Below are 10,000 nucleotides of genomic sequence, written 5' to 3' on the forward strand. Positions count from 1 at the left end.
TGTTGGTGATAATAATTTAGAAGCGCTTATTTGTTGGAGTTAAAGTGCCTTAACCATGTGCAAAACACTTTAGGGCGTGAGCTGTCGCTGTTACCACGTTGAAATATGTGTGGGTAGATTAAGCTAGAGGGTTCTCTGCTGGTTGAAAAAGCTTACAGCACCTGGTATTCCCAGGCGGTCTCCCATCCAAGTACTAACCAGGGCCGACCCTGCTTAGCTTCCGAGATCAGACGAGATCGGGCGCATCCAGGCTGGTATGGCCGTAAGCAGAAGCTGCAGCTTGAAATACCTCTTATATGGAGTTGAAGATAAGTCATAGAATATAGGTCATAGATTTGTTGGTTTTATTTGTTGGAGTTAAAGTGCCTTAACCATGTGCAAAACACTTAAGGACGTGAGCTGTCGCTTTTACCACGTTGAAATATGTGTGGGTAGATTAAGCGAGAGCGCTCTCTGCTGGTTGAAAAAACTTACAGCACCTGGTATTCCCAGGCGGTCTCCCATTCAAGTACTAACCAGGCCCGACCCTGCTTAGCTTCCGAGATCAGACGAGATTGGGCGCATCCAGGCTGGTATGGCCGTAAGCAGAAGCTCCTGCTTGAAATACCTCTTATATGGAGTTGAAGATAAGTCATAGAATATAAGTCATTGATTTGTTGGTTTTATTTGTTGGAGTTAAAGCGCCTTAACCATGTGCAAAACACTTTAGGACGTGAGCTGTCGCTGTTACCACGTTGAAATATGTGTGGGTAGATTAAGCGAGAGCGTTCTCTGCTGGTTGAAAAAACTTACAGCACCTGGTATTCCCAGGCGGTCTCCCATCCAAGTACTAACCAGGCCCGACCCTGCTTAGCTTCCGAGATCAGACAAGATTGGGCGCATCCAGGCTGGTATGGCCGTAAGCAGAAGCTGCAGCTTGAAATACCTCTTATATGGAGTTGAAGATAAGTCATAGAATATAAGTCATTGATTTGTTGGTTTTATTTGTTGGAGTTAAAGTGCCTTAACCATGTGCAAAACACTTAAGGACGTGAGCTGTCGCTTTTACCACGTTGAAATATGTGTGGGTAGATTAAGCGAGAGCGCTCTCTGCTGGTTGAAAAAACTTACAGCACCTGGTATTCCCAGGCGGTCTCCCATTCAAGTACTAACCAGGCCCGACCCTGCTTAGCTTCCGAGATCAGACGAGATTGGGCGCATCCAGGCTGGTATGGCCGTAAGCAGAAGCTCCTGCTTGAAATACCTCTTATATGGAGTTGAAGATAAGTCATAGAATATAAGTCATTGATTTGTTGGTTTTATTTGTTGGAGTTAAAGCGCCTTAACCATGTGCAAAACACTTTAGGACGTGAGCTGTCGCTGTTACCACGTTGAAATATGTGTGGGTAGATTAAGCGAGAGCGTTCTCTGCTGGTTGAAAAAGCTAACAGCACCTGGTACTCCCAGGCAGTCTCCCATCCAAGTACTAACCAAGCCCGACCCTGCTTAGCTTCCGAGATCAGACGAGATCAGGCGCATCCAGGCTGGTATGGCCGTAAGCAGAAGCTGCAGCTTGAAATACTTCTTATATGGAGTTGAAGATAAGTCATAGAATATATGTCTTGATTTGTTGGTGATAATAATTTAGAAGCGCTTATTTGTTGGAGTTAAGGTGCCTTAACTATGTGCAAAACACTTTAGGACGTGAGCTGTCGCTGTTACCACGTTGAAATATGTGTGGGTAGATTAAGCGAGAGCGTTCTCTGCTGGTTGAAAAAGCTTACAGCACCTGGTATTCCCAGGCGGTCTCCCATCCAAGTACTAACCAGGCCCGACCCTGCTTAGCTTCCGAGATCAGACGAGATCGGGCGCATCCAGGCTGGTATGGCCGTAAGCAGAAGCTGCAGCTTGAAATACCTCTTATATGGAGTTGAAGATAAGTCATAGAATATAAGTCATTGATTTGTTGGTTTTATTTGTTGGAGTTAAAGTGCCTTAACCATGTGCAAAACACTTTAGGACGTGAGCTGTCGCTGTTACCACGTTGAAATATGTTTGGGTAGATTAAGCGAGAGCACTCTCTGCTGGTTGAAAAAGCTTACAGCACCTGGTATTCCCAGGCGGTCTCCCATCCAAGTACTAACCAGGCCCGACCCTGCTTAGCTTCCTAGATCAGATGAGATCGGGCGCATCCAGGCTGGTATGGCCGTAAGCTGAAGCTGCAGCTTGAAATACTTCTTATATGGAGTTGAAGATAAGTCATAGAATATATGTCATTGATTTGTTGGTGATAATAATTTAGAAGCGCTTATTTGTTGGAGTTAAGGTGCCTTAACTATGTGCAAAACACTTTAGGACGTGAGCTGTCGCTGTTACCACGTTGAAATATGTGTGGGTAGATTAAGCGAGAGCGTTCTCTGCTGGTTGAAAAAGCTTACAGCACCTGGTATTCCCAGGCGGTCTCCCATCCAAGTACTAACCAGGCCCGACCCTGCTTAGCTTCCGAGATCAGACGAGATCGGGCGCATCCAGGCTGGTATGGCCGTAAGCAGAAGCTGCAACTTGAAATACCTCTTATATGGAGTTGAAGATAAGTCATAGAATATAAGTCATTGATTTGTTGGTTTTATTTGTTGGAGTTAAAGTGCCTTAACCATGTGCAAAACACTTTAGGACGTGAGCTGTCGCTGTTACCACGTTGAAATATGTGTGGGTAGATTAAGCGAGAGCACTCTCTGCTGGTTGAAAAAGCTTACAGCACCTGGTATTCCCAGGCGGTCTCCCATCCAAGTACTAACCAGGCCCGACCCTGCTTAGCTTCCTAGATCAGATGAGATCGGGCGCATCCAGGCTGGTATGGCCGTAAGTTGAAGCTGCAGCTTGAAATACTTCTTATATGGAGTTGAAGATAAGTCATATAATACAAGTCATTGATTTGTTGGTGATAATAATTTAGAAGCGCTTATTTGTTGGAGTTAAAGTGCCTTAACCATGTGCAAAACACTTTAGGACGTGAGCTGTCGCTGTTACCACGTTGAAATATGTGTGGGTAGATTAAGCTAGAGGGTTCTCTGCTGGTTGAAAAAGCTTACAGCACCTGGTATTCCCAGGCGGTCTCCCATCCAAGTACTAACCAGGCCCGACCCTGCTTAGCTTCCGAGATCAGACGAGATCGGGCGCATCCAGGCTGGTATGGCCGTAAGCTGAAGCTGCAGCTTGAAATACTTCTTATATGGAGTTGAAGATAAGTCATATAATACAAGTCATTGATTTGTTGGTGATAATAATTTAGAAGCGCTTATTTGTTGGAGTTAAAGTGCCTTAACCATGTGCAAAACACTTTAGGACGTGAGCTGTCGCTGTTACCACGTTGAAATATGTGTGGGTAGATTAAGCTAGAGGGTTCTCTGCTGGTTGAAAAAGCTTACAGCACCTGGTATTCCCAGGCGGTCTCCCATCCAAGTACTAACCAGGGCCGACCCTGCTTAGCTTCCGAGATCAGACGAGATCGGGCGCATCCAGGCTGGTATGGCCGTAAGCAGAAGCTGCAGCTTGAAATACCTCTTATATGGAGTTGAAGATAAGTCATAGAATATAGGTCATAGATTTGTTGGTTTTATTTGTTGGAGTTAAAGTGCCTTAACCATGTGCAAAACACTTAAGGACGTGAGCTGTCGCTTTTACCACGTTGAAATATGTGTGGGTAGATTAAGCGAGAGCGCTCTCTGCTGGTTGAAAAAACTTACAGCACCTGGTATTCCCAGGCGGTCTCCCATTCAAGTACTAACCAGGCCCGACCCTGCTTAGCTTCCGAGATCAGACGAGATTGGGCGCATCCAGGCTGGTATGGCCGTAAGCAGAAGCTCCTGCTTGAAATACCTCTTATATGGAGTTGAAGATAAGTCATAGAATATAAGTCATTGATTTGTTGGTTTTATTTGTTGGAGTTAAAGCGCCTTAACCATGTGCAAAACACTTTAGGACGTGAGCTGTCGCTGTTACCACGTTGAAATATGTGTGGGTAGATTAAGCTAGAGGGTTCTCTGCTGGTTGAAAAAGCTTACAGCACCTGGTATTCCCAGGCGGTCTCCCATCCAAGTACTAACCAGGGCCGACCCTGCTTAGCTTCCGAGATCAGACGAGATCGGGCACATCCAGGCTGGTATGGCCGTAAGCAGAAGCTGCAGCTTGAAATACCTCTTATATGGAGTTGAAGATAAGTCATAGAATATAGGTCATAGATTTGTTGGTTTTATTTGTTGGAGTTAAAGTGCCTTAACCATGTGCAAAACACTTAAGGACGTGAGCTGTCGCTTTTACCACGTTGAAATATGTGTGGGTAGATTAAGCGAGAGCGCTCTCTGCTGGTTGAAAAAACTTACAGCACCTGGTATTCCCAGGCGGTCTCCCATTCAAGTACTAACCAGGCCCGACCCTGCTTAGCTTCCGAGATCAGACGAGATTGGGCGCATCCAGGCTGGTATGGCCGTAAGCAGAAGCTCCTGCTTGAAATACCTCTTATATGGAGTTGAAGATAAGTCATAGAATATAAGTCATTGATTTGTTGGTTTTATTTGTTGGAGTTAAAGCGCCTTAACCATGTGCAAAACACTTTAGGACGTGAGCTGTCGCTGTTACCACGTTGAAATATGTGTGGGTAGATTAAGCGAGAGCGTTCTCTGCTGGTTGAAAAAACTTACAGCACCTGGTATTCCCAGGCGGTCTCCCATCCAAGTACTAACCAGGCCCGACCCTGCTTAGCTTCCGAGATCTGACAAGATTGGGCGCATCCAGGCTGGTATGGCCGTAAGCAGAAGCTGCAGCTTGAAATACCTCTTATATGGAGTTGAAGATAAGTCATAGAACATAAGTCATTGATTTGTTGGTTTTATTTGTTGGAGTTAAAGTGCCTTAACCATGTGCAAAACACTTTAGGACGTGAGCTGTCGCTGTTACCACGTTGAAATATGTGTGGGTAGATTAAGCGAGAGCGTTCTCTGCTGGTTGAAAAAGCTTACAGCACCTGGTACTCCCAGGCAGTCTCCCATCCAAGTACTAACCAAGCCCGACCCTGCTTAGCTTCCGAGATCAGACGAGATCAGGCGCATCCAGGCTGGTATGGCCGTAAGCAGAAGCTGCATTTTGAAATACTTCTTATATGGAGTTGAAGATAAGTCATAGAATATATGTCATTGATTTGTTGGTGATAATAATTTAGAAGCGCTTATTTGTTGGAGTTAAGGTGCCTTAACTATGTGCAAAACACTTTAGGACGTGAGCTGTCGCTGTTACCACGTTGAAATATGTGTGGGTAGATTAAGCGAGAGCGTTCTCTGCTGGTTGAAAAAGCTTACAGCACCTGGTATTCCCAGGCGGTCTCCCATCCAAGTACTAACCAGGCCCGACCCTGCTTAGCTTCCGAGATCAGACGAGATCGGGCGCATCCAGGCTGGTATGGCCGTAAGCAGAAGCTGCAGCTTGAAATACCTCTTATATGGAGTTGAAGATAAGTCATAGAATATAAGTCATTGATTTGTTGGTTTTATTTGTTGGAGTTAAAGTGCCTTAACCATGTGCAAAACACTTTAGGACGTGAGCTGTCGCTGTTACCACGTTGAAATATGTGTGGGTAGATTAAGCGAGAGCACTCTCTGTTGGTTGAAAAAGCTTACAGCACCTGGTATTCCCAGGCGGTCTCCCATCCAAGTACTAACCAGGCCCGACCCTGCTTAGCTTCCTAGATCAGATGAGATCGGGCGCATCCAGGCTGGTATGGCCGTAAGCTGAAGCTGCAGCTTGAAATACTTCTTATATGGAGTTGAAGATAAGTCATATAATACAAGTCATTGATTTGTTGGTGATAATAATTTAGAAGCGCTTATTTGTTGGAGTTAAAGTGCCTTAACCATGTGCAAAACACTTTAGGACGTGAGCTGTCGCTGTTACCACGTTGAAATATGTGTGGGTAGATTAAGCTAGAGGGTTCTCTGCTGGTTGAAAAAGCTTACAGCACCTGGTATTCCCAGGCGGTCTCCCATCCAAGTACTAACCAGGCCCGACCCTGCTTAGCTTCCGAGATCAGACGAGATCGGGCGCATCCAGGCTGGTATGGCCGTAAGCTGAAGCTGCAGCTTGAAATACTTCTTATATGGAGTTGAAGATAAGTCATATAATACAAGTCATTGATTTGTTGGTGATAATAATTTAGAAGCGCTTATTTGTTGGAGTTAAAGTGCCTTAACCATGTGCAAAACACTTTAGGACGTGAGCTGTCGCTGTTACCACGTTGAAATATGTGTGGGTAGATTAAGCTAGAGGGTTCTCTGCTGGTTGAAAAAGCTTACAGCACCTGGTATTCCCAGGCGGTCTCCCATCCAAGTACTAACCAGGGCCGACCCTGCTTAGCTTCCGAGATCAGACGAGATCGGGCGCATCCAGGCTGGTATGGCCGTAAGCAGAAGCTGCAGCTTGAAATACCTCTTATATGGAGTTGAAGATAAGTCATAGAATATAGGTCATAGATTTGTTGGTTTTATTTGTTGGAGTTAAAGTGCCTTAACCATGTGCAAAACACTTAAGGACGTGAGCTGTCGCTTTTACCACGTTGAAATATGTGTGGGTAGATTAAGCGAGAGCGCTCTCTGCTGGTTGAAAAAACTTACAGCACCTGGTATTCCCAGGCGGTCTCCCATTCAAGTACTAACCAGGCCCGACCCTGCTTAGCTTCCGAGATCAGACGAGATTGGGCGCATCCAGGCTGGTATGGCCATAAGCAGAAGCTCCTGCTTGAAATACCTCTTATATGGAGTTGAAGATAAGTCATAGAATATAAGTCATTGATTTGTTGGTTTTATTTGTTGGAGTTAAAGCGCCTTAACCATGTGCAAAACACTTTAGGACGTGAGCTGTCGCTGTTACCACGTTGAAATATGTGTGGGTAGATTAAGCGAGAGCGTTCTCTGCTGGTTGAAAAAACTTACAGCACCTGGTATTCCCAGGCGGTCTCCCATCCAAGTACTAACCAGGCCCGACCCTGCTTAGCTTCCGAGATCAGACAAGATTGGGCGCATCCAGGCTGGTATGGCCGTAAGCAGAAGCTGCAGCTTGAAATACCTCTTATATGGAGTTGAAGATAAGTCATAGAATATAAGTCATTGATTTGTTGGTTTTATTTGTTGGAGTTAAAGTGCCTTAACCATGTGCAAAACACTTTAGGACGTGAGCTGTCGCTGTTACCACGTTGAAATATGTGTGGGTAGATTAAGCGAGAGCGTTCTCTGCTGGTTGAAAAAGCTTACAGCACCTGGTACTCCCAGGCAGTCTCCCATCCAAGTACTAACCAAGCCTGACCCTGCTTAGCTTCCGAGATCAGACGAGATCAGGCGCATCCAGGCTGGTATGGCCGTAAGCAGAAGCTGCAGCTTGAAATACTTCTTATATGGAGTTGAAGATAAGTCATAGAATATATGTCATTGATTTGTTGGTGATAATAATTTAGAAGCGCTTATTTGTTGGAGTTAAGGTGCCTTAACTATGTGCAAAACACTTTAGGACGTGAGCTGTCGCTGTTACCACGTTGAAATATGTGTGGGTAGATTAAGCGAGAGCGTTCTCTGCTGGTTGAAAAAGCTTACAGCACCTGGTATTCCCAGGCGGTCTCCCATCCAAGTACTAACCAGGCCCGACCCTGCTTAGCTTCCGAGATCAGACGAGATCGGGCGCATCCAGGCTGGTATGGCCGTAAGCAGAAGCTGCAGCTTGAAATACCTCTTATATGGAGTTGAAGATAAGTCATAGAATATAAGTCATTGATTTGTTGGTTTTATTTGTTGGAGTTAAAGTGCCTTAACCATGTGCAAAACACTTTAGGACGTGAGCTGTCGCTGTTACCACGTTGAAATATGTGTGGGTAGATTAAGCGAGAGCACTCTCTGCTGGTTGAAAAAGCTTACAGCACCTGGTATTCCCAGGCGGTCTCCCATCCAAGTACTAACCAGGCCCGACCCTGCTTAGCTTCCTAGATCAGATGAGATCGGGCGCATCCAGGCTGGTATGGCTGTAAGCTGAAGCTGCAGCTTGAAATACTTCTTATATGGAGTTGAAGATAAGTCATATAATACAAGTCATTGATTTGTTGGTGATAATAATTTAGAAGCGCTTATTTGTTGGAGTTAAAGTGCCTTAACCATGTGCAAAACACTTTAGGACGTGAGCTGTCGCTGTTACCACGTTGAAATATGTGTGGGTAGATTAAGCTAGAGGGTTCTCTGCTGGTTGAAAAAGCTTACAGCACCTGGTATTCCCAGGCGGTCTCCCATCCAAGTACTAACCAGGCCCGACCCTGCTTAGCTTCCGAGATCAGACGAGATCGGGCGCATCCAGGCTGGTATGGCCGTAAGCAGAAGCTGCAGCTTGAAATACCTCTTATATGGAGTTGAAGATAAGTCATAGAATATAAGTCATTGATTTTTTGGTTTTATTTGTTGGAGTTAAAGTGCCTTAACCATGTGCAAAACACTTTAGGACGTGAGCTGTCGCTGTTACCACGTTGAAATATGTGTGGGTAGATTAAGCGAGAGCGCTTTCTGCTGGTTGAAAATGCTTACAGCACCTGGTATTCCCAGGCGGTCTCCCATCCAAGTACTAACCATTCCCGACCCTGCTTAGCTTCCGAGATCAGACGAGATCGGGCGCATCCAGGCTGGTATGGCCGTAAGCAGAAGCTGCTGCTTGAAATACCTCTTATATGGAGTTGAAGATAAGTCATATAATATAAGTCATTGATTTGTTGGTGATATTAATTTAGAAGCGCTTATTTGTTGGAGTTAAAGTGCCTTAACCATGTGAAAAACACTTTTGGACGTGAGCTGTCGCTGTTACCACGTTGAAATATGTGTGGGTAGATTAAGCGAGAGCGCTCTCTGCTGGTTGAAAATGCTTACAACACCTGGTATTCCCAGGCGGTCTCCCATCCAAGTATTAACCAGGCCCGACCCTGCTTAGCTTCCGAGATCAGACGAGATCGGGCGCATCCAGGCTGGTATGGCCGTAAGCAGAAGCTGCAGCTTGAAATACCTCTGATATGGAGTTAAAAGAGGCTTGGACATTAAAATAACTGAACAGTGGACACAGTAGTAAATCACAGGAACGGTGATCAGGATGAGTGGACTGGACACGTGTACAAACATACATGCTATCTGGACTGTGAAGGATGAAATTAGACAAATTGCTATGTGGTAAACTATGTATCTTACTGAATTCTGTTGTTGATGTGATCATGAATCTTACATAGAACGGGGCGGGACTTTGATAAGCGTCAGCTTCTCCCGTACCCTTTTCGTCATGTGCTGAGTATGCAATGTATAATGTTCTGGAGATGAAATGTGTCTATATAAACATGCCGAAATAAACGAAAAAATAAAAAAATAAAATAAGATAAGTTATATAATACAAGTCATTGATTTGTTGGTGATAATTTAGAAGCGCTTATTTGTTGGAGTTAAAGTGCCTTAACCATGTGAAAAACACTTTAGGACGTGAGCTGTCGCTGTTACCACGTTGAAATATGTGTGCGTAGATTAAGCGAGAGCGCTCTCTGCTGGTTGAAAATGCTTACAGCACCTGGTATTCCCAGGCGGTCTCCCATCCAAGTACTAACCAGGCCCGACCCTGCTTAGCTTCCGAGATCAGACGAGATCGGGCGCATCCAGGCTGGTATTGCCGTAAGCAGAAGCTCCTGCTTGAAATACCTCTTATATGGAGTTGAAGATAAGTCATAGAATAAAAGTCATTGATTTGTTGGTTTTATTTGTTGGAGTTAAAGTGCCTTAACTATGTGCAAAACACTTTAGGACGTGAGCTGTCGCTGTTACCACGTTGAAATATGTGTGGGTAGATTAAGCGAGAGCGTTCTCTGCTGGTTGAAAAAGCTTACAGCACCTGGTATTCCCAGGCGGTCTCCCATCCAAGTACTAACCAGGCCCGACCCTGCTTAGCTTCCGAGATCAGACGAGATCGGGCG

General features: G+C 45.1%; 30 non-coding genes across 30 annotated transcripts in view; all 30 read right to left on the bottom strand.

Moving 5' to 3' along the window:
- Positions 1–149: 149 nt before the first annotated feature.
- Positions 150–268, bottom strand: LOC133432208 (5S ribosomal RNA). The gene has a single exon (XR_009776519.1). It is a non-coding gene; the product is annotated as a 5S ribosomal RNA (ribosomal RNA).
- A 199-nt stretch (positions 269–467) lies between these two features.
- Positions 468–586, bottom strand: LOC133432331 (5S ribosomal RNA). The gene has a single exon (XR_009776639.1). It is a non-coding gene; the product is annotated as a 5S ribosomal RNA (ribosomal RNA).
- A 199-nt stretch (positions 587–785) lies between these two features.
- On the bottom strand, positions 786–904 carry LOC133432378 (5S ribosomal RNA). Its single transcript, XR_009776682.1, has one exon. It is a non-coding gene; the product is annotated as a 5S ribosomal RNA (ribosomal RNA).
- Positions 905–1,103: 199 nt separating this feature from the next.
- Positions 1,104–1,222, bottom strand: LOC133432332 (5S ribosomal RNA). The gene has a single exon (XR_009776640.1). It is a non-coding gene; the product is annotated as a 5S ribosomal RNA (ribosomal RNA).
- Positions 1,223–1,421: 199 nt separating this feature from the next.
- Positions 1,422–1,540, bottom strand: LOC133432398 (5S ribosomal RNA). Its single transcript, XR_009776701.1, has one exon. It is a non-coding gene; the product is annotated as a 5S ribosomal RNA (ribosomal RNA).
- Positions 1,541–1,756: 216 nt separating this feature from the next.
- On the bottom strand, positions 1,757–1,875 carry LOC133432017 (5S ribosomal RNA). The gene has a single exon (XR_009776334.1). It is a non-coding gene; the product is annotated as a 5S ribosomal RNA (ribosomal RNA).
- A 199-nt stretch (positions 1,876–2,074) lies between these two features.
- LOC133432231 (5S ribosomal RNA) lies at positions 2,075–2,193 on the bottom strand. Its single transcript, XR_009776541.1, has one exon. It is a non-coding gene; the product is annotated as a 5S ribosomal RNA (ribosomal RNA).
- Positions 2,194–2,410: 217 nt separating this feature from the next.
- LOC133432019 (5S ribosomal RNA) lies at positions 2,411–2,529 on the bottom strand. Its single transcript, XR_009776336.1, has one exon. It is a non-coding gene; the product is annotated as a 5S ribosomal RNA (ribosomal RNA).
- A 199-nt stretch (positions 2,530–2,728) lies between these two features.
- LOC133432303 (5S ribosomal RNA) lies at positions 2,729–2,847 on the bottom strand. Its single transcript, XR_009776612.1, has one exon. It is a non-coding gene; the product is annotated as a 5S ribosomal RNA (ribosomal RNA).
- Positions 2,848–3,064: 217 nt separating this feature from the next.
- LOC133432020 (5S ribosomal RNA) lies at positions 3,065–3,183 on the bottom strand. The gene has a single exon (XR_009776337.1). It is a non-coding gene; the product is annotated as a 5S ribosomal RNA (ribosomal RNA).
- Positions 3,184–3,400: 217 nt separating this feature from the next.
- LOC133432209 (5S ribosomal RNA) lies at positions 3,401–3,519 on the bottom strand. Its single transcript, XR_009776520.1, has one exon. It is a non-coding gene; the product is annotated as a 5S ribosomal RNA (ribosomal RNA).
- Positions 3,520–3,718: 199 nt separating this feature from the next.
- LOC133432333 (5S ribosomal RNA) lies at positions 3,719–3,837 on the bottom strand. Its single transcript, XR_009776641.1, has one exon. It is a non-coding gene; the product is annotated as a 5S ribosomal RNA (ribosomal RNA).
- Positions 3,838–4,036: 199 nt separating this feature from the next.
- On the bottom strand, positions 4,037–4,155 carry LOC133432277 (5S ribosomal RNA). The gene has a single exon (XR_009776586.1). It is a non-coding gene; the product is annotated as a 5S ribosomal RNA (ribosomal RNA).
- Positions 4,156–4,354: 199 nt separating this feature from the next.
- On the bottom strand, positions 4,355–4,473 carry LOC133432334 (5S ribosomal RNA). Its single transcript, XR_009776642.1, has one exon. It is a non-coding gene; the product is annotated as a 5S ribosomal RNA (ribosomal RNA).
- Positions 4,474–4,672: 199 nt separating this feature from the next.
- LOC133432373 (5S ribosomal RNA) lies at positions 4,673–4,791 on the bottom strand. Its single transcript, XR_009776677.1, has one exon. It is a non-coding gene; the product is annotated as a 5S ribosomal RNA (ribosomal RNA).
- A 199-nt stretch (positions 4,792–4,990) lies between these two features.
- Positions 4,991–5,109, bottom strand: LOC133432342 (5S ribosomal RNA). The gene has a single exon (XR_009776649.1). It is a non-coding gene; the product is annotated as a 5S ribosomal RNA (ribosomal RNA).
- A 217-nt stretch (positions 5,110–5,326) lies between these two features.
- On the bottom strand, positions 5,327–5,445 carry LOC133432021 (5S ribosomal RNA). Its single transcript, XR_009776338.1, has one exon. It is a non-coding gene; the product is annotated as a 5S ribosomal RNA (ribosomal RNA).
- Positions 5,446–5,644: 199 nt separating this feature from the next.
- Positions 5,645–5,763, bottom strand: LOC133432232 (5S ribosomal RNA). Its single transcript, XR_009776542.1, has one exon. It is a non-coding gene; the product is annotated as a 5S ribosomal RNA (ribosomal RNA).
- A 217-nt stretch (positions 5,764–5,980) lies between these two features.
- LOC133432022 (5S ribosomal RNA) lies at positions 5,981–6,099 on the bottom strand. The gene has a single exon (XR_009776339.1). It is a non-coding gene; the product is annotated as a 5S ribosomal RNA (ribosomal RNA).
- Positions 6,100–6,316: 217 nt separating this feature from the next.
- Positions 6,317–6,435, bottom strand: LOC133432210 (5S ribosomal RNA). The gene has a single exon (XR_009776521.1). It is a non-coding gene; the product is annotated as a 5S ribosomal RNA (ribosomal RNA).
- A 199-nt stretch (positions 6,436–6,634) lies between these two features.
- LOC133432365 (5S ribosomal RNA) lies at positions 6,635–6,753 on the bottom strand. Its single transcript, XR_009776670.1, has one exon. It is a non-coding gene; the product is annotated as a 5S ribosomal RNA (ribosomal RNA).
- Positions 6,754–6,952: 199 nt separating this feature from the next.
- LOC133432379 (5S ribosomal RNA) lies at positions 6,953–7,071 on the bottom strand. The gene has a single exon (XR_009776683.1). It is a non-coding gene; the product is annotated as a 5S ribosomal RNA (ribosomal RNA).
- A 199-nt stretch (positions 7,072–7,270) lies between these two features.
- LOC133432411 (5S ribosomal RNA) lies at positions 7,271–7,389 on the bottom strand. Its single transcript, XR_009776714.1, has one exon. It is a non-coding gene; the product is annotated as a 5S ribosomal RNA (ribosomal RNA).
- A 217-nt stretch (positions 7,390–7,606) lies between these two features.
- LOC133432023 (5S ribosomal RNA) lies at positions 7,607–7,725 on the bottom strand. Its single transcript, XR_009776340.1, has one exon. It is a non-coding gene; the product is annotated as a 5S ribosomal RNA (ribosomal RNA).
- A 199-nt stretch (positions 7,726–7,924) lies between these two features.
- On the bottom strand, positions 7,925–8,043 carry LOC133432246 (5S ribosomal RNA). Its single transcript, XR_009776555.1, has one exon. It is a non-coding gene; the product is annotated as a 5S ribosomal RNA (ribosomal RNA).
- Positions 8,044–8,260: 217 nt separating this feature from the next.
- LOC133432024 (5S ribosomal RNA) lies at positions 8,261–8,379 on the bottom strand. The gene has a single exon (XR_009776341.1). It is a non-coding gene; the product is annotated as a 5S ribosomal RNA (ribosomal RNA).
- Positions 8,380–8,578: 199 nt separating this feature from the next.
- LOC133432384 (5S ribosomal RNA) lies at positions 8,579–8,697 on the bottom strand. The gene has a single exon (XR_009776688.1). It is a non-coding gene; the product is annotated as a 5S ribosomal RNA (ribosomal RNA).
- A 217-nt stretch (positions 8,698–8,914) lies between these two features.
- Positions 8,915–9,033, bottom strand: LOC133432279 (5S ribosomal RNA). Its single transcript, XR_009776588.1, has one exon. It is a non-coding gene; the product is annotated as a 5S ribosomal RNA (ribosomal RNA).
- Positions 9,034–9,588: 555 nt separating this feature from the next.
- Positions 9,589–9,707, bottom strand: LOC133432148 (5S ribosomal RNA). Its single transcript, XR_009776459.1, has one exon. It is a non-coding gene; the product is annotated as a 5S ribosomal RNA (ribosomal RNA).
- Positions 9,708–9,906: 199 nt separating this feature from the next.
- Positions 9,907–10,000, bottom strand: part of LOC133432108 (5S ribosomal RNA) — a 119-nt gene continuing 25 nt past the window's right edge. Inside the window, exon 1 of the ribosomal RNA XR_009776422.1 lies at positions 9,907–10,000. This exon is cut by the window's right edge and continues 25 nt beyond it. This is a non-coding gene — a ribosomal RNA (5S ribosomal RNA).

The sequence above is a fragment of the Cololabis saira genome, unplaced genomic scaffold (genome assembly GCF_033807715.1).
Source record: "Cololabis saira isolate AMF1-May2022 unplaced genomic scaffold, fColSai1.1 scf042, whole genome shotgun sequence".
Taxonomy (NCBI): Eukaryota; Metazoa; Chordata; class Actinopteri; order Beloniformes; family Belonidae; genus Cololabis; species Cololabis saira.